We start from the raw sequence: 22,255 nt of genomic DNA on the forward strand, positions 1-22,255 counted from the left end.
TCTCGTGACACCGCACAAGCACTAGCGCTACCCGGGACACGTGCTTCATGGTCAGTTACAGCCACTTCGACAATAACTTCCGCCGGGTTAGGACGCCTGCCTCTCCTAGGTGCCACACCTGGCAAACCCGGGTTTTCTAGTTTCATTATCATCTTCTTTAAACCATTTAATGACGAGGGGGCTCTTCTCAGACCTTTCAGTCGGTAATACCTTCTCAATACAGAACTGTAACTGCTGTCCTTCACATAAAACAGTTTCACCAACAGCGCACAGTCTACCTTCTCGATAGCCACACTGTTGGCTCGCATTAGGGCTTGGCAAACGACAGCGAGCGTGTCAAACAGTGTACAGCACAAGATTTGCTTATGGTGTCCAAAACAGGAACTAACTGTTTTTTCCGTTGTAACTTGGTTCCTCACTAACACATTAGCATGTCTACCAAGTTTTGATGCCATACGACAATTACAGTCCACACTGGACACCTTTTATGTGGAAAAAAGTGGGCAATTTAATTGACGTTCAACAAAAACTAAATGTATAGCGAGTGTAGTTATCCGGATTCAGGAATATCACTGAAGACAAAGAAAATTTACAGTCAAGCAAATACACTCTATTTTACTCTGCTCAGCCATACCTAGCAGGAAGGCCTTAACAAGACATCTGTCCGTTCCCAGGCTTCTGGTGCAAATTCAGCTATTAATTCCGCCAAATCGAGGAAAACATTAGTTTGTCAGAGAAGGAAAACAAATAGCAGCTTAACGCCCCGCCGAGCTATGGCTTCTCAGGACGCAGTTGGACAAGGCAAGGGAAGCAACTGGCCTCCATAATGTAAAAAGTACCAACCGCCTTAACCGATACGTGGAAAGCAAGGAAATATCATATAAAGATGACAGGATAATAACAACGAATCAGTATTACAACTAATGCTCGAGGAAGGATAGAAGGTTAAAGATGATCATGATAAGTTCAGTGCTTGCTGTATTGTCGGAATACGTCATTTGAGACAGTAGCTGAGAATAAAATATAGGTCGATCCTTTCAAAGAAGAAGACAGCTACCAGCGACTATGATATTTATTTGCAGAAATAGCGCCGTAATTGGTTTCACCTTCGGCTGTTCACGTTAAGATGTACATTTGTTGAAGTTGTTTAGCTGGTCATATGTGTAAATACTAATATTGTTGTTGTCGTCTTGAAAGACTGGATAAAGCAGATCTCCACGCTAGTCTATCGTATGCAACACCTCATCCATTCGACCCTGATTACTTTGGTCAAACTTTGGTCTCCCTCTACAATTTTTACCCCCTACACTCCATTACCTATTTGACTATTCCTTGATGCCTCAGGAAATGTCATGCAGACGGATCCCTTTTTTTTTTAGTCGAGGTGTGCCGTAAATTTCGCTTCTGTACTATTCAGTTTAGTGTCTTCTCATTCATTATTCGACCAACCCCTATAATCTTCAGCATTCTCCTGTATTACCACTAGACCATAACATATAATTAAGAAACCTAAAGTAGTTTTTGACAGTTTTTTGGCAGGACAAAGACAGTATCCTATCTATCTATCTATCTATCTATCTAATCTTCAGCAATCTCCTGTAACACCACGAAACACTATTACGTAATCTAAAAATGTAACATAATTTAGACAGTATTTTGATATTCAGCTGTAAGTCTATAGGTCCATAATACATAAAGTCGGTAATGTACTTGGTATACGATTATTGTTTATACGTCAGGTGTTCCATTTGCGGATAGAGTGTAGAAAGAATGGATGTCTTTAAACTTCGTTATTTACTGATTACTTTATGACTTCACCATTACGGTTATTTCGCGTAATGTGTGTGAGATGAAGTAAAGAGTTGCTTGAGTCTTCCCAAAACAGAAATCCAAATCCCAACTCCTCTTATGCAGCATCTGTCATCGTAGCGTGTTGTACATCAATAGCGCATACTGAACGAAATAGCGACAGAACGTGTTATTTTTCTTCATATATTTTACATTTGCTTTCTTAATCCTACCTGGAAAGAGTTCCTCCAATTCCGCACACTCGCCAGATAAATTTTTCACCCGTCTAAAGCGACACTTACTTTTCTGCCACCCAGTGGCGAAAGGACGAAGTCGGCATTATATACTCAAAATTAACAGTATCAAACAGAGGTCCTGGTAAACTATCAGTAAACTGCAGATCACACATACTACTTGCTGAGGTCTTACGTTAACTCTTCACACAGTGGAATATGCATGGTGGCTATAATTAAACTTTCGCTTCTTGAGCCATTGTAGAAAACTATTTACCGTTTGGAATACATTTCTTTTTTTCCGTCAATGATAACAAAACTTTTAGTCTTTAGATTACCCGTTTCCGTCAGCAATGACCATCTTCAGATATGCAACAAAACGTGGAAAAATGGTATCCAACTAGTAGACAATTTACATCTCAAAACTATAAAATATGCCATAATGAAAAGTATTGCTTTAATAGAATTGGAAAGATACTTTTAAAATATGACGACGTATTACTATTTTACAACACGTCCTAAAACCATGAAACCATCGTGGCATCGTAGCAAAACATATACAAAATCAGTTTAGCATCGTCGCGCATATTTAAAATATGGTGCAAATTAGGACACAGCGCCGGCGGAGTCGTAGTCTCAACAATGCTACTATATTTATCGTATGGGTATCCAACTTTATGGGTATTATTTGCGTTGTTAATAGTGTTAGTGTCATGACTTATCGTTATGCGCCGGAACTTCCACAGCGATGTAGCGTTGAAACATAAGCATCTGTATGAACTACAGTTGCAAAAATTCATCGTGGATCTAGACAGGGTGAGCAGTGCTTTTGTCATAACACTGTTTTAACAAAACAATAGGAATAGTGCTACTGCTCTTCGAGAGTGTCGACACATTACACGAATACGAAGAGGCAAAGGGGTTGAAGAGTATAATTCGGAAGTTCGAATTAACTGGCGATTTGGGAATTACTCGTCTGAGAGGCCGGCAGCCAGCTGTGTCAAAAATTGTTGAAAAAGTTACTGTTGCCGTGGATGAGAATGCTGGATGTAGTAGACTGGTAGCTGTCTAACGGTAAAATGAAGCAAAATATTGGAGAATAGGGATGGTGATTCAGAACAAACGCTTAGTAGGAGTGTTCATCTTACCTACGCAACGCAGTGTAAGCACTCTTTGGGGTCGCAAAGCGGTTAATGAGCGTGGGCGAAAATCCAGCGGCCTATGTGCTATGTGAGTGCCCATGGCTTCCTTAAATTACCTTAGGTAAATAGTGGATGGTTTCTTTGTTAAGGTCGCTACTGCTTCCGGTTATCTGTCCCATACGACCCCTACGTATTTCGAAATTTGATCATTTTCTTCCATTTTCTCATAAACACTCTCTTCCAAGGCCTTTCCGATAGATCACCACTTAAAACATGTCTTACTGCCGCTGTTGTAGAGTTTGCCTCATACGGTGTTGTCCTGGAGACTGTATGGATTTCCGTATTTGTTTCAAAACATGACATTGTCACTTAAATAGAGAGCGGCAAACCTGATGACATTATATGTATTGTGACTGAGGTATTAATGCTTATTACTATAATTACGCCCTTCAGAACGAAGCTGACGATTAAAATACCTGTTATTTCAGTGTAACAGCTTGATGTGCTTACCATAATGAGATACTTATCATTTTTCTGTGCGTTTCGTTGATTCTAGAGACATGTCTGCAGCACTTCTTAACGCCCTATAGTGCTTTTTTATCAATTACATATCAAGGCGATGCCTGGAATGAGCAAAGTCGAATATTTAAGTGAGCTTCACAGTATATATCCTAAAATCCGGCTCAGTTGCCTAATCAGCCTGGTCCCTGTTGATACTAGTGTGCACACGCCGCTGACAGAGACGATTAAGTAAACACAGCCCTACACCTGTTGCTTCTGACGTGACGGGGTTGGCAGCGTCCGCCTGATCAGTGCCACGTACGTGAAGGGTTATGTAACGGCCTACCGAAGACTAACAGTCGACGAAAAGTATACATGACGGTAGAGCCATGTTTACCAGCCATTCTGCATTTACATCTTAGGTAATGTTTCCATTTTCGAAACTTAGCCCTGAATATCTATAAGAAAGCATACATAAAATAACTTAAGGATCTAAACATAATTACCGCTATTTTTCATCATCGAATACCAATTAATAAGACGAAAGTACGGTGCATCAATCGTTAAATAACACAGACTGCTCAATGGTAAAATGATAGCAATTTCCGAATTGTTAAACATCTTCTTCTTCTACCTGTGAGACTACTATTGCGTACAAGAGTGGAAAAACAGCACTAAAATCTAATCAAAAAACAGTGAACTTAATTTCAGCAAGTGTATAGCGTTATTCGATTACTATCTTTAATTTCCTACAAACTGCCTGCAAAAGTCAGCCTGCTCTGCAGGACGTGCAGCAACTTCGCTGCCCAGCACATTCCCCGGACTTCTTTCCAATGGAGTACGTGTGGGGCCGGCCGGAGTGGCCGAGCGGTTCTAAGCTCCACAGTCTGGAACCTCACGACCGCTACGGTCGCAGGTTCGAATCCTGCCTCGGGCATGGATGTGTGTGATGTCCTTAGGTTAGTTAGGTTTAAGTAGTTCTAAGTTCTAGGGGACTGATGACTTCAGTAGTTAAGTCCCAAAGTGCTCAGAGCCATTTTTGAGTACGTGTGGGATATGATGAAACGATAAGTGACTCGCACGATTCGTCAGCCGGCAACTCTTACAGAACTACGTGAAAAGATCGAGTAGGAGTAGTCTAACATATCCCAGCAGAGTATTCGCCATCTGTACGATCGACTGGAAGCGGAGTCAGGGCCAGCACTGCCGCCTATGGAGGCTAAACCACGTGCTAACAAGGGTGTTTCCATGGTTCGATATTTGATACCTCAGGACCGCTTCTGCTATAGGTCTGTAAATGTAATCATTTCACGTACTTTATAAGCATTGTTGCAACAATAAATCTTGAGTGAACTGGAAGCCTCTAAGACGGTGTACTTTTTTTTTCAAGCAGTTTACAGTAGAGCCTAGAGTGTAGTGTCATTTGTACCGGACGCTTACTTGTATTCTGAAACCTCGGTGAATAATGCTGTACAGCGATAGCTCAGCAGTAAGTGAAACTACGCAAGCAGTCACGTCATAGAACAATGTACCTTCCTTAGTGGAAACAACAACCAGCAGAAGAAGTTTGGGAGCTCGGTAGCGTCGGCAGCTGCAGTGAGGTGGCGAGCCGCCGCTGCAGTCTTTGTGCGTTGACACGGCGGCCTGAGGGGGCGGACGCGGGGGCGGCAAGTGGCGGCCGGGAACGCGGAAAATAAAGTGAGCCGCGCGCCGCGGGCCAAAGTGGCGGCGCGCTCGTAAATTCTGCCGCCGCCGCCGCCGCCGCCGCCCTGCGCCTTAACTGATATTAATTCAGGGCCGCAACGTCTGTCCCGCGACTGTAGTCAAAAGGAGACCGCCGCGCTGCGCGCATATTTTACCCTCGAGTGTCGGCGCGGGAGAAAGCGTGCCTGCTGCGGCGGCGGTGCGAGTAACACACCGTGGGAGAAAAGCTCACGTGCGCCCTCCGCAGAAATATTGGCGGAAATTCTGAGGAAAAGTTCCGTTTCACAGAAACAAACAGAGAGACCTAGGAGCTCACTGAACACGCAGGTAGCAGTAGCCAAACACCCTACCTCGTAACACAATAGATTGCCCTGACGACAGAATTCTTTTTCAAAATTTTTGTACCTACGATGTAGTTGCCACAAAAGAGACGTAGTAATTATGCATGAAAAACACAAACTGTGGATATTAATTTATTTCTTTAGCAGACATTTCGCTTACAAAGCCATTATCAGACTTTAACCGATTCTTGTCTTCAGAGACGATACGGTACTGATGAAAAACAATGCAAAACATAAAGGGGTGGTGCTAAAGTTCGTAGCGTTTTTCCGTAAATTTTTTAAACGCAACAGGTACACGTAACAGAGACGTTAGTAATCAATAATATATTCTCCTTCCATATTTACAACAGTCTGCCAAAGCTGGGGCAATTTCTCGATTCCGCGACTGTAGAAATCAAGTTGGTTTCAGGCGAAGAACTCGTCTAACCATGTTCAGAGCGCATTTTCACCCGGAAAGGAAGTTCCTTGAAGGCTGTTCGATAGAGAGCTCTCTGCCTCGTGATGACTGCGTGTTGTGTGATGTCCTTAGGTTAGTTATGTTTAAGTAGTTCTAAGTTCTAGGGGACTGATGACCTCAGATGTAAAGTCCCATAGTGCTCAGAGCCATTTCAACCATTTTTGATAGAGAGCTGGAAAGGTGAAAATTCGAGGTTGCGAGATCAAGTGAATAAGGTGGGTATGGAATAACTTCCAAACCAAACTGCTGTGTAGTGCCTTTTGTCAGTCAACAGAATGCGGGCGTTATCGTGGAGTACCATAACTTTATGCATTCTTTCTGGTCGTTGTTCTTGGACTGCGTCTGCGAGACGCCTCGTTTGGCGACAATAATTGAGTGCAGTGATGATGACACATCGGCGAAGCAGTTCGTAGTACAGCACACCGTCGCTGTTCCACCAGGTGCCTAACACTATATTTTGTGGATGCGCGAAGGTATTTGTACAGGAATCGCTCCTTTATTTGGGCTCAACCATTCTTTTTTTTTTCACTTCTAGTTCCGTAGGATCAAAATGAGCAGCAAATCTCCATGGTCATGGAACATGTCAGTACAGGAAATTGCAACAGAAAAGTAATAACAGATAAAATAAAATGTTTATGAATCCTAAAAAGGCGACACGCTGTAAGTTTATATAAATACAAAGAACAGTATCACATAGGAATCTGCTTAATTTTTTCATTAGGAAACTTTTCAGTTTAGATTCGAAAGACTGCTAAAATTTTTGAACTTTTGTGGTATCTCATTGAAAATGGATGCAGCAGAATACTGTACGCATTTGTGCCCAATATTCAAGGAGGTGCGATCCAAATGCAGATTAGATTTATGCCCAGTGTTAACTGCTAATTCCTGAGAATAAGCTGGTACTTTTAGCAAGAAACGACATTATATATATATATATATATATATATATATATATATATATATATATATATATATATATATATTGAGATGCCAAAGGCAGAATACCGAGACTAGTGAACAGGTTTCGACAGGAGGTTCGCGAACTTACATCACTTACTGCCCGATTCTGAATGGGAATAATTAACCCAAAATACGGTACCATACGTCATAAACAAATGAAAATAAGCAAAGTAGACTACTTTCCATGTCGAACTGCAGCTTACTACAGATACTGCTCTGATAGAAAAATGGCACCATTAAGTCTTTGAACAAGATTCTGAGCCTGGGCTTTCCATGACTGTTTATTATCGATCTGAAAACCCAGAAAATTGAACTGTTGAATCTCACTAATCATACGCCCATTCTGTTTAAATAAAACGTCAGGTTTTGTTGGATTGTATGTTAGAAACTTGTTTTGTTTTATTTTGTTTTGTTTTAGGGTGCAAAAACAACTTGGGTCATAAGCGCCCATGACAAAACCGTAGAACACGAAAACCGAAAAGTTAGAAACGACTACACGTTAAGCCCAATCGATGGAAGGAAAGAGAGATAAAAACAGGGAATTTGAGAAAAGTCGATAAACTACGCCATAGAGACTACGGAGGTCTTGAACTAAAGATTAAACGTCCTTCGCCATATTGCTATGACAGACAAAAAGTAAAACGCGGTCGACAGCCCGCGCGTCCTTCACTAAAACGGCCGGTAACTCAGACGGCAAACATCAATGAGAACGTAAGTGGTTTGAAAAAAAAAAGTATTCCATCATGAAATGGCGAACCGTCAAAAATTGAAGGCAATGAGCACAAAATGGTGGGGAATCAAGGGCCCGGGTTCGATTTTCGGCTGGGTTGGAGATTTTCTCCGCTCAGGGACTGTCTTTTGTGTTGTCTAATCATCGTCATTTCATCCCCATCGACGAGCAAGTCGCCGAAGTGGCGTCAAATCGAAAGACTTGCACCCGGCGAACGGTCTACCCGATGGGAGGCCCTAGTCTGACATTTACATTTACCACTTAACAAATGACGATGGCTGAAAACACAGTGCCCAGTACGTAACCTAGCTAAAATGATCTCCCCGCAGCGAGAGGGCCGATAGGTGGTCGTCCAAGCCGCTGGGAGAGGTTTAATTCCCCGGAACGTGTGCCCATGAACGAACGACCATTGGTGATGCCAAAGTGACACCATCTGCAGACAGACGGCAGCATAGACAGCGGGCCGAGGTACGACGACTGCAGCCTTGGCGGAATCGTCAGCGGTCTCAGTTCCCGTCAGACTGACGTGACCAGGGACCCACAAACACCACAGTGGCGAGCGAGTGAAACGTTTCCTGAAACCGTTGCACTAAGGGTGGATGGTGTACAGCACACAGATGTTCTGAAGGGCACTGACAGAGTCTGAGCAGATGACACAATTGAGAAGCCTGTGTCGCCGGATGTACTGCGTGGCCTGATACAGGGCGAAGAGCTCCGCTGTAAATACTGAGCAGTGTTCCGGAAGCCGATGACCAAAATCGTCAGTGCTAATGACAAGGCACATCTAACACCACGGTAAGTGTGGGAGCCACGTGTGTACACAAAGGTATTATCGCCAAGTTCCGTTCGAAGGTCGAGGAAATTACGGCAATAGAACGGGGCTGGAATAATGCTCTTAGGGAGCGAATGAAGCCCAAGGCGGACACGGGCCGCCACAAGAAGCCGAGGTAATGAGGGGTTCACACCCGTTGTAAAAGTGGTAGGTAGCGTGAAATTAAGCTGCTGGAGCAACAACCGAAAGCGTCCTCCAGGAGGTAACAGAAAAAGGGACGAGCTCCATACTGGCGATCAAAACAGTCATCGAAGAAGGAGGCATAGGATGGTTGCCCAGGCACGACGAGCAAATGGCACGCGTATCTGCTGAGGAGAAAATCATGGCGATATGACAGCAGTAGTTCGGCAGCTTCTGCATACAGACTCTCAACCGGACTAGTGTAAAAGGAGCCAGTGGCCAAACGGATACCACTATGGTGGATAGCATTGAGGTGGCGTAAAAGGGACGGAAGTGCAGAAGCATAACGAAACGCCCTAGTCTAGTTTCACAAACAAAGGACCGATCGGATCCGCTCCCCAGAAAGGACACTTAGGACACTGAGGGATCGTGTACATTGGACAGCCAGGTAAGACACATGGGAGGACCAAGAAAGTTTCCTGTCGATCATGAGCCCCAGTAATTTCGTAGTTTCAGCGAATGGAAGAGCAACAGGCCCAAAATGTAAAGACTGTGAAAGAAAGAACTGCATCGCCAGAAATGCATACAAACCTTTTAGTCGATGGAAAAAAGAAAGCCATTGTCGATAATCCACTACTAAGGGCGATCGAGACAACACTGAAGATGCCGCTCAAGAATACAGGTCCGTGGAGAATTGCAATACATGGCAAAACCGTCAATGAAAAGGGAGCCAGAGATACCTGGCGGGAGACAGGTCATAGCGTTAATGGTGATAGCAAAGAGAACGATGGAATCCTGAGACACACCGTTTTCATGGATAAACGTGTCCGGCGAGGCAGAACCCATACATACCTTGAAATTCTTTCTTTTAAAAATTTCTGAAGGAAGTGAGGCATGCAGCCTCGGAAGCCCCACACATAGAGAGTACAGGGGATACTAGTCCTCCAGCAGGTGTCGCAGGCTTCTATTTCTGCAGGACATGGGTTAACAAAGGGACAAGATGGTCGACTGCAGAACGGCGCGTAGAACGGTACTCTCGAAATCCACACTGTACCGTGGTTAGCAAATAGCGAGACTGAAGCCATTATACCAGCCAGGCATGAAAATACATTTCATCATCTTGCAAACACAGCTGGTAAGATACATGGGGCGGTAGCTAGAAGGAAGGTATTTCTCCTTACCGGACTTATGTATGGAATAACAGGGGCTTCAGACCATATCCTGGGAAACATTTCCTCTGCGACGATGCGAATGTACATATGAAGGATAAAGTGCTTGTGCTCAAGAGAAAGGTGCTGCAACATCTGGAACTGAACAACCTTCTGGCCCTGGGGCGGAGGATCAGGATGAAATGGGAGCATGATCTGCCTCCCTCGTAGAAAAGACGGCATTGTAGCACTCACGACTCTGAGAAGAGAAGGGTATCGCCCGAGCCTTCTCTAGTCGTATCCGATAGAGGAAGTCAGGCTCAAGATTTTGGTGATAGCAGTAGAGTCCATTATGATATCATCTGCTACGGTTAGGCCAGAAACGGGGGAATGTACCTTGGTCCCAGAGAGCCATCAGAGGTTGTCCCAAACAACGGAAGAGGGAGTGAAACTGTTAAAAGAACTAGTAAATGAAATCCAGCTAGCCATTTTACTATCCCGAAGAATGCGGCGACACTGTGCACGCAACTGTTTATAACGAATGCAGTTTTCCATCGTAGGATGGCGGTTAAAAACGCGGAGAGCAATCTTCGCGCGTACTGCATTGCGGCACACCTCAGTCCATCAACGGACCGGGACGCAGCACGGTAAAGGGGAAGTGTGAGGAATGGAACATTCTGCGGCGGTAAGGGCAATATTTGTAAGATATTATGCATGGTTATGGCAGTTGGGAAAATGTTGCTTGTCGAACGTCGCCAGGGAGGAGTAAGAGAAACGAATACCAACGGAAAGTAAAAAATTTTTCGTTTACATGAGTTTGCTGGTAAACAGTCCGTTTCATTTACCAACATCGTTAATTTATCAGAATCATAGTCGACTCTCTTTATCATTAGTGTCAACGGCACCAAGGGTTAGTTCTTCTCAGTTTTGGAGTCCAATGTGTGTTGAATCCTAATTTACCATCAAACAGTATTTTTGTTTTTATACTAGAGAACAGTTCCCACAGATCAAGTATTTTACCGACAAATTCCATGAAAATTGGTCTGCATTATCACACTATCGTGCTGCGCTGTTCTCGAAAATATCAACATAATCATTCCAAACACCAATAGCTAGTATATAACGTTAAAAACCAGAAAACGCATAACCATTACATATATATCTAGAAAAAAACTAGCATTTTCGGAAAACTTCAATATGGGTGTTATTATCTGGCGTCACACATAGCCCTGTCTTAAAAATTCGTCTACTAGTAAGCGTATTGATGATGCAAAAGACATTCTCAAGAATGGGAAACAAATTTTTACGAAGAACAACAATCAAGAGAAGCAACTTAAGTGTAGCACGGATATGAGTTTCTGAAACATACCATTAATATTCACAAGGGATCAAATATGGTTTTTTGAACAATCCAACCTGCCTTAAGCCATTCGTCAGTGAACTATGCGCTTTGACCAGTACTGTTCTATTATGATATACTAAACGTTCGTCTTGAAACTGCTAGTTAACTGTACACAAACAGCAGCAATTACCCTACCCTTGATAAACTGGACATCGTCGTTTCTCACCTGTAAGCAAATTTTCCGGTGTGTATCACGAAAGCAGTCATGTGTACTTCAACATACGTCATTGAAACTCTCGCTGCGCCGTCTTATCTCCACCCATACCAATGTGTGAAACGTCGTTTTTGTCACTGCAGAAATATCTTTCCATTATTTCCCTATTTTTTCCGTCGCTTCTCAAACCAGAAAGGCAACATCGACCGTTTGTCAACGTAACTAGCTTACTGCCAGCTGCTCGGCTGCTGAAATCAAGTTCACGCTTTTACCGCTGAAAAGTGATCATTTTTGAAACTGGTACTGGCGTATGGGAAGCTGTTTGATGATGGTGGCACTGAAATACCGGTAGTTTGTCAAAGCCAGTTTGTTACCGAACCAGGGATCGGAATTGTCACAAGGAACGATCGTTGTTCAAACAGCAATTCCGTGAGCCTCTTGTAGTTCGTCCGTGTCTCCCACACGTAAGTTCGTCGTTTCAGCAAGTTGCTCGTATGGTCCCTTCAAGAAGATTAGTGCCAATTTCCTCCATTTTCGAAATGAATCAGCACTCTCTCAGCAATGTTGTCGATGTTGACGAGTTGCCACAATCATATAACAGTGGACTCGCATTCGTGAGGCCGGCGGTTCAAATCCTTGTCCAGCCATCGTTATTTAGGTTTCCCATGATTTTCCTAAATGGCGTACGGTGAATATCAGGACGATTCTTCGAAAGGCCACCGTCGATGTCCTTCCAAGGCAATCTCCAGATCGAGCGATCTGTTCACCAGGGACATCACGTAATATACGACTAAGGGGGACATAGCCAGAGGCCTGCCATGTATTGTCGTTTTGGACTCTTCGTTTCATTAAGGGGATTCTACAGGTTCCTCAAATATATTACAGTACCCACCCACCCGTCCGACACACCCACTATACGGATGCGCCGCACACGTGGCTCGTATGCAAAAATTAGCGCCAGAGACAACAAGTAAACATTATACTAAGTTCACATAGTTCCAGTGATAATATACAGCAAAGGTACACCTAATCACATGCATACATGCCTCTTGGTTTTCGGTATCATCAAAATGTAGTATCAAGGAAGACCTCCTGGACCCCAGAATATGCAGTGGTGTAAATAATACGAATATTTCATCTCCAAAACTTGAATGTAATACACCACATATGCACACGGGTATTGCATCGTTTCTTTTCTTCTGAATAAACTTTTTTTCGACGATACAGATGTGTAGATATTAGTCTAGGTGGTGCTTTAAAGCTCGGACCATTGGAAAGATACCTGTGGAGAGAGCGACTACGCTACGTGTTCTACATTACTGGCAGCACATCCAAGTCGACGTGCATAAGGGCAGAAGTTATCTCGTCATAAATAGTTTGACAAACCAGGCAGCAACAGATGATTGCCTTTCATCTATTCTGTACCCGACAGCATTGTCAAAGACACAAAGATTCTATAGGAATCCACTATTGCTGCACCCAAATTGTCGGAATAGTCTCGCTTTGAGCCTCCACTTCTTCCAGTTTAGGAACATTAAATAAGATATTCTTGTTCATTACGAAATTTTGTCCGTCAGTTTCATGAGATAACAACGCAGAACGTTCAAAATTCACTCTGACATTGAAAATAATTAACCTGAGTCACTTTGCCTATTAGAGTGTTTCAACAGTGGTACCGAAACATCGGTCATGTTTGAAGTTAATCTATCACCCAGGACACCCAGGACAAAGCTTTCCGGTCGTTCACGTTGTCTTCTGACGGATAAGTATACTGTTTATGTGTACCACGCAGTAGACGAAGATGTAGTGCCCACATAATATGGCCATACAGTGAAACTAGAGTATACTAATTCAGCTAGACCCAGCTGTGTATCGTGTGACAACCACCAGTCCACGAAAGAGCCGACAGATGAAACAGAGATGAGCGTTGCACTGCCGGAACAGCGGCCTGCAGCCTCATACTAGAGAACGGCTGCATAAACATTTACAGCAGAGATGCAATGTCCCTGCCCGCAGTTGAAGTGCGCGCTATGTAGCACGCATGTGTAACGTACCTGTGCACGATGGACGCGGTCCATGTGCGAACGGCGTCCCTCCATACGTTTGTCAGAAGAGCGCCGGCGCTGAGTGGTGCTGCAAACAGCGATATTTGAAGATGCTTCCAGGACAACGCCAGTACCGTAGCGTAGCCGTAGTTATTACAATTGCTGCGTCGTAACTCGTCCTTCTCCAATTGCTGTTTGTACACACCAAGACTCACTACAGTACAACATACAAACACAATCGTCCCTCTCCCGCGATATTGCATTCTCTTCGTCCATATTCGAGGCGTAATGTCTCTGAGATTATATCACAAATCATGTTAACCAGATTGCCAGTACTGTGCACTAAAGCTGTTTTCAGAGCTACAAATCACAAAGTGTGAACCAGGTTCATTCATTCTACGGCTACGCAACGAACACGACAAAGGTATTAGCTTTTATAGCTATTCCGTCCATCTTTGTAGGAACATTTGGTTTTTTTAAGTCCACCGAGATAGTGGAAACCATTATACTTTATCTGACTATAGATACCCATCCATAAGTCACTCTTAAAATCCGTATTTGTTGGGAAATGAAGATTTGTGTCAGGTGACGACTCCAATCGGGAACTCATGTTTATCGCACTTAGACACCTTAACGATTTAGGTCAGCCGAGCACGCTTCAAGTACAAGGTGTTACAAAAATGACCGGTATATTTGAAACGGCAATAAAAACTAAACGAGCAGCGATAGAAATACACCGTTTGTTGCAATATGCTTGGGACAACAGTACATTTTCAGGCGGACAAACTTTCGAAATTACAGTAGTTACAATTTTCAACAACAGATGGCGCTGCAAGTGATGTGAAAGATATAGAAGACAACGCAGTCTGTGGGTGCGCCATTCTGTACGTCGTCTTTCTGCTGTAAGCGTGTGCTGTTCACAACGTGCAAGTGTGCTGTAGACAACATGGTTTATTCCTTAGAACAGAGGATTTTTCTGGTGTTGGAATTCCACCGCCTAGAACACAGTCTTGTTGCAACAAGACGAAGTTTTCAACGGAGGTTTAATGTAACCAAAGGACCGAAAAGCGATACAATAAAGGATCTGTTTGAAAAATTTCAACGGACTGGGAACGTGACGGATGAACGTGCTGGAAAGGTAGGGCGACCGCGTATGGCAACCACAGAGGGCAACGCGCAGCTAGTGCAGCAGGTGATCCAACAGCGGCCTCGGGTTTCCGTTCGCCATGTTGCAGCTGCGGTCCAAATGACGCCAACGTCCACGTATCGTCTCATGCGCCAGAGTTTACAACTCTATCCATACAAAATTCAAATGCGGCAACCCCTCAGCGCCACTACCATTAATGCACGAGAGACATTCGCTAACGATATAGTGCACATGATTGATGACGGCGATATGCATGTGGGCAGCATTTGGTTTACTGACGAAGCTTATTTTTACCTGGACGGCTTCGTCAATAAACAGAACTGGCGCATATGGGGAACCGAAAAGCCCCATGTTGCAGTCCCATCGCCCCTGCATCCTCAAAAAGTACTGGTCTGGGCCGCCATTTCTCCCAAAGGAATCATTGGCCCATTTTTCAGATCCGAAACGATTACTGCATCACGCTATCTGGACATTCTTCGTGAATTTGTGGCGGTACAAACTGCCTTAGACGACACTGCGAACACCTCGTGGTTTATGCAAGATGGTGCCCGGCCACATCGCACGGCCGACGTCTTTAATTTCCTGAATGAATATTTCGATGATCGTGTGATTGCTTTGGGCTATCCGAAACATACAGGAGGCGGCGTGGATTGGCCTCCCTATTCGCCAGACATGAACCCCTGTGACTTCTTTCTGTGGGGACACTTGAAAGACCAGGTGTACCGCCAGAATCCAGAAACAATTGAACAGCTGAAGCAGTACATCTCATCTGCATGTGAAGCCATTCCGCCAGACACGTTGTCAAAGGTTTCGGGTAATTTCATTCAGGGACTACGCCATATTATTGCTACGCATGGTGGATATGTGGAAAATATCGTACTATAGAGTTTCCCAGACCGCAGCGCCATCTGTTGTTGAAAATTGTAACTACTGTAATTTCGAAAGTTTGTCTGCCTGAAAATGTACTGTTGTCCCAAGCATATTGCAACAAACGGTGTATTTCTATCGCTGCTCGTTTAGTTTTTATTGCCGTTTCAAATATACCGGTCATTTTTGAAACACCCTGTACCACCCGAACTTTCAGTGTCACTAATGTTTTGCTCTTATTTATTCCCGACACCGGCGACCAGCCGTTCACATTTGATAAATATGGGGATAGAACTTCTGATGAAGAATAATGGCTTATCCTAGATACGTCTGTTGATCAATATTTACCATAATCAAATAGACGGGATAAGTGAGAATCAAATAAAAAAACAATGCCTGATACAAATTTTCATTTTCTACTACACGCTTATTGCTTTACAGCACCAATCTCTCCGTACGAATTTCAGTAATATAGCGTAACATTAAACTTTTCTGAATTGAACCACGTTGATTTTATTCATCTCACTAAAAATAATTCAGTTGAGTTCTCAACTCTGCGAACATTCCAAATGTAATAGTCAGCGATTGTAAGCGCTCGCATTGTTCTATTTAGTCTTCACGGTGACACGGCTTTTAGAAACGAATCTCCCAGAAACACAAAGCTTTCTTCACATATATGATGAACAGTCAGCATAAAGGACATTGGAACTGTCTGAATCAAGTATACTAATTCCTAAGGACAGACCTCTGAAATAAAGACGTGTCCCCTCACTATGCAAGATTAAAGACATTTGATGTATGTTTCAGACTTTCTCGTATTTTCATAATTTTCAAGATCTTCAGAGCTAATTTCCATTGTATTACAGACAGCTTTATCCGATTTTCCTTACTGATCAGAAATCCGCATACGTTTATAAAATTGTTTGATTGGGTTTTGGAACTGTTTGAGTTTGAAGTCGTTGTAGATCTCCAGCAGATGACCGACGTATCATTTTGCCGCAGCACAGTGTTAGACAATCTAAGACCGCGTGTCTAACAAAAATTCGAAGCATTATTCACTAGATAACTGCAATACTAGTTTTATCAAACAGGCATTATAGTAACACCATACGAGGTAATTACAATACAATATGTAAATAATAGTCAATTTCTTTAACTTCTGTTTTGTAAAATGAAGACGTTGGAAGCCCTTATTGTTGTTGCAATTCAAGAAAGGCAGAACCATTAAAGATCCAGATGTATTCAAACCGTCACTTATGCATGCAGTATGAAGTTTAATTAACATTTTTAAAATGATTCTAATAACTTCCATAACATCTCTAATGGGAAGGACATCACAGCACAGTTTACCAGTATTTTCTTAAAGCTTGTAAGTAAGAAACGTTGCCCAAAGTACTCAAACAATGTAATAAATGTAATTAAAATTCCCGGTCGATATAAAAAGATCAATAACACAGCTATAGAGCCTTCAGCCAACTTTGCACCTGAACCTATGACGTCACGAAGATAGCGGATGGTGGGAAACTGATGTCCTTGTTGTTTCACACGTCAGGGGTTATGTTGCCACCAGAGTAGCTGAAATTCATTAACTTCGTCTACATTGTGATCACAGTTTTGATGATAAGTTTCTCGCTCATCTCATTTCTGCTACTTCTTGTTACTTTCATCTTCCTTCGCTTACTCTGTCTCCATATTCTGTACCCATTAGACCATTCCATTCAACAGATCCTGAAATTGTTATTCACCTTCACAGAGTGTAACAATATTGTTTTTCACAGGTGCCTAAAACATCGTTGCAGACTCTCAAATTAAGTGCACAAATACTATTTTCTCGCCTAAGCACACGTGGCTAAAAAAGTAACGCGCTAAACGACAGTTCACATTTCATATTAGGTCTAAATGAGGCTATGTAGCAAAACTAACCTCTCCAACAGGAAACAATTCTGGCTAAAATGGTATGCCAAAAGGCAAGGACGCAAAGAAACAGGCAGTCTAAGTTCACACCAGGTAGTGGATGAGCGTAAATAATTCAGTTTTTTAAGCCTGCACTAGGTGTAAGTCACAATGAAGTCTCAAATATATCTACACCTACATTGTTCTGTGATATTTTTCAAGTGTTACAGTGGCATCTTCGCAACTAAAATACGTAAAAGATGTTGATATTTCAATCTGGCCTATGTTATCGGTGGTTGGTACAACAAGTTGTCATCACTTGTTCTTAAAATTTTGTCAGTGATGTTCGACCTTAGCAGTCTCATTGTTGTAACTAAGCTTACAGGAGGTTGTGCACAAAATGAATTTTCAAGCAATGCTGCAATATTTTGCGACCAGAACTATTGTGTCAAGGTCTCTAAAACTGTAAATCCAAATAACTACTAGATAACGCCAGGAACCGAATCAAAACATTTGTTTCAAAAACATATACTCACGTCAACATAGCCAAAACATAGACATATTGACCAAATACCATTTTAGGAAGAAAGGAAGAAGGTGCTGGTGACATTTTAGTCGCAATGTATCACTCAAACTGCATTCGATGATAAAGACCAAATATAGCTTTGTAATGTTCTGAATACGAAATGTACATACACACATGATCAACCAAGAACTATAACGGTGGTCATGGAACAAAACAGAGATCAAACGTGGTCAAAGATGATAACTGAACAAGACAGAGATGAAGGTTGCTTATTGTAATATACGTATATTTGCAGGTGAATCTTTGTGAACGAAAATCCAAAGTTTGCACCAAAATAAAACTGTATCAGTTCTCAAAGTACGTAAGATTTCGAGCAGATAATACAGATAGCAGTACAGCTGTAAAGTAATTGTACTTTAAGATCAAAAAAATACACATGACTTGCAAACTGGCACTACTGATAACAGTTACAGGCTAAACAGCACCTGCTGATGACCAAACTTTGATTGCTGTACTACACTTTGCAGGCGCAACGGCCTTTCACATAAAATGTTTCCATATCTAAATTGTCTGTGTAACTTATTAGAACACATGAATCTCACTTATTGGCATTGTGCAGATAAACTATAGGTTAATAGATGAGTGTAATGCGATCTTTGTACCATACATTAACACCACAAACTATTAGGTTGGTGCGTAAGATCGTAGCGCTTTAGTTTTGCATGTTGGTATTCCGCTTGCTATGGGTTTATTTGTCAACTGTCGTTTTCAATTTGTAGTATTCTCCTCCTGTTTGAGTTTACTTGTTGTTTTGTCATTTGGAGATAGTGAGTGGAGCCGTGAACGCTAGAAAATGCAGTACCAAGTGGAGACATCGGAACATTTTTGACATTTTCTTTTGTGTAAGTTCTATGCAGAATTGACAGCAGCGAAGATCAACACAAACATTTGCGCCATATATGAGTATAATACCATTGGACAGAGCATGGTAGGAACATAGTTTTCTCATTTTAAGCAGGATCTTTTGACATTAGTGACTAGGTTCAGGCAGGCCTTCTGGTTTCGATGAAGATCGTTTAAACGTTTAATCCACAATGATCCACGTCATTGTGCTCGAAACCTGGCAAATGTGATAAGCTGTGATCATCCCACCATCGTGCGACATTTGCATACAATGAGGAAGGTCTAATAATCGGGTGTATGGGTACTGCACGATCTAAACCAAGATCACAAAAATCAGCGCGTGGCCATATGTGCATCTCTGCTTGGTCGTTATTAATTGGCTCGTGATAACGCCGAACATTCCCTTTACATTTCGTTACTGGTAACGAGAAATTGTGTCTTTATGCCAGCATAAGGAAAAGAAAGGAATGGCTGAGCCCAAACAAAGCAGCAACTCCCCGTACACAGACCTGTGTGCATCCACAAAAGATAATGTTACGCATCTGGCGGAACAGTGACTGTGTAGTGTACTATGAATTGCGTCTCGAAAAGTGTAACCATCACTATCGACACTTATTACCAACACTGAGGCGTCTTGCAGACGCAGTCCAAGAATAACGACCAGGAAAACCATATGAAGTGATGCTACTCGGTGATAACGCTCGCTCCCATTCTCCTATACTGTCGAGAAATGCTATGCGGGAGTTGGGTTTGGTAGTCGTTCTGTGCACGCCTTATTCGCCTGATCGTGCGCCCTCAGATTTTCATCTTTTCCGCTCAATCAATCATTCGAGGAGCTTACTTTCCTGATGAAAATGCACTCCGAACATGGTTCGACGAGTTTTTCGCCTAAAAACCATTGGTTTCTACGGTCGTGGAATTGAAAAGCTACCCCAGCGTTGGTGGAGTGTTTGAAATTATTAATGATTAAAGTCTCAATTAATGAATATGTTGCGTTTATTAAACTTAAGGAAAAAGGATACGAACTTACGCACCAACCCAGTAAATTCATCAAATTACATAACAATTTGTTCCATAACATTTGAAAACACACACGAGCACTAACTCTGATCTAATTTATAGCCTAAGATACAATTGTAGACGAGAATTAAAAAGTAAACAATGTTATTCCCACATCTAAATTCAACAAATACTCGTCTCTAAAACCGATACCAAAGTCAGTTAAATATTATAGTGCCACCATGCTAGTGCTTTAACTTCATCTTTCAACTTAATACGTTGTCATCTTCTTCTGTCGCACAACTGAAACGGCATGACATTTTCATTGATTAGCGTACTGAACAGTAGTAATACAAGTTCACATAGGTAAGAAACGAGGGTTGTTATACTTTCAACTACCCACTTTCATTGTCAGCGAAACATTACTGAGACTCCATGGTAGGTTATTAACTTTATCTTCAAATAGAAAATCGTCTGCTGATATTGCTGACTTTACCACACAGAAAAAACTACAATGCTAAGTAGGCAAGGAAGTACTAATTGACACAAAAAAGTAGGAAGTCGGAACTGAAATACACTACGAGGTCAAACGTATCCGGACACCTCCAAAAACATGTGCTTTTCATATTAGGTGCATTGTGCTGCCACCTACTGCCAGGTACTCCATATCAGTGAGCTCTGTAGTCAGACATCGTGAGACAGCAGACTGGGGCGCTCCGCGGAACTCACGGACTTCGAACGTGGTCAGGTAATTGAGTGTCACTTGTGTCATACGTCTGTAGACGAGATTTCCACACTCCTAGACATCCCTAGGTCCACCGTTTCCGATGTGATAGTGAATTGGAAATATGAAGGGACACGTACAGTACAAAAGCGTACAGGCTGACCTCGTCGGTTGACTAACAGAGACCGCCGACAGTTGAAGAGGGTCGTAATGTGTAATAGCCAGATCTGTATCCAGACCATCACACAGGAATTCCAAACTGCATCAGGATCCACTGCAAGTACTACGACAGTTAAGCGGGAAATGAGAAAACTTGAGTTTCATGGTAGAGTGGCTGCTCATAATCCACACGTCACACCGGTAAATGCCAAGCGACGCCTCGCTTGGTGTAAGAAGCGTAATCATTGGATAGTGGACAGTGGAAAAACGTTGTGTGGAGCGACGAATCGCGGTGCATAGTGTGGTGATCCGATGGCAGCGTGTGGGTATGGCAAATGTCCGGTGAACGCCAACTGCCAGAGTGTGTAGTGTCTACAGTAAAATTAGAAGGTGGTAATATTCATCCTAATTACGGTTGGAGAGAAGCAATGGCGGACCACCTCCGCTAGGACCTTGCCTAGTCGGCGGTGCGGGTCTCCCGCATCGTCACCTACGCATCTCGGAGTATGGAACCTCATCATCATCATTAGTGTTGTGGTGTGGTCACGTTCTTCATTGAGGGGGCTTGCACCCCTTGTTTTACGTGGCACTATCACAGATCAGGCCTACATCGATGTTTTAAGCACTTTCTTGTTTCCCACTGTTGAAGAGAAATTCGGGGATGGTGACTGCATCTTTCTACACCATCGATCACCTGTTCCTAATGCACGGCCTGTGGAGGAGTGGTTACACGACAGTAACATCCCTGTAATTGACTGCCCTGCACAAAGTCCAGAACTGTATACTATAGAACACCTTTGGGATGTTTTTGAACGCCGACTTGGTGCCAGGCCTCACCGACTGACATCGATGCCTTTCCTCGGTGCAGCACTCCTTGAAGAATGGGCTGCCATTCCCCAAGAAACCTTCCAGCATGTGATTGAACGTATGCCTCCGAGACTGGAAGCTGTCATCAAGGCTAAAAGTGGGCCAACACCATACTGAATTCCAGCATTACCGATGGAGGGTGCCAAGGACTTGTAAGTCATTTTCAACCAGGTGTCCGAATACTTTTGATCACATAGTGTAGCGTTCTAATACCAGATTCTAGCAATATATGTGCCATAACGTGACAGTGCGTCTCAGTTACTGGATGTCAGCTACTGAAGGCGTCAGCTACTGCAGTTTTCAGCTGTTGTCGTGTCACCTCTAAGGGGTTTCAACTACTGGTGTGTCATTTACTGGAGCTGTTAGTCTGTGGTATGTCAGGTACTGAGTCTTCCACAAACACTGTAATGTTACTGCAGAATTTAGCAAATGGATCTTAAAGCTGGAAACTTAACGGATTTTATTCATACAGACCCTTAACGTGCGAAAGAATGGAACAGAATGATGGATCAGATCCGAACGGAAAGGTCGGAAGGGTCGGAACGGATCGGAATGAAATGAAACTGACCAGAATGGAACATATCGAAATGTAACGGTTTGAAATTTGTCAGAA

This window comes from Schistocerca piceifrons, chromosome 1, assembly GCF_021461385.2.
Source record: "Schistocerca piceifrons isolate TAMUIC-IGC-003096 chromosome 1, iqSchPice1.1, whole genome shotgun sequence".
Taxonomy (NCBI): Eukaryota; Metazoa; Arthropoda; class Insecta; order Orthoptera; family Acrididae; genus Schistocerca; species Schistocerca piceifrons.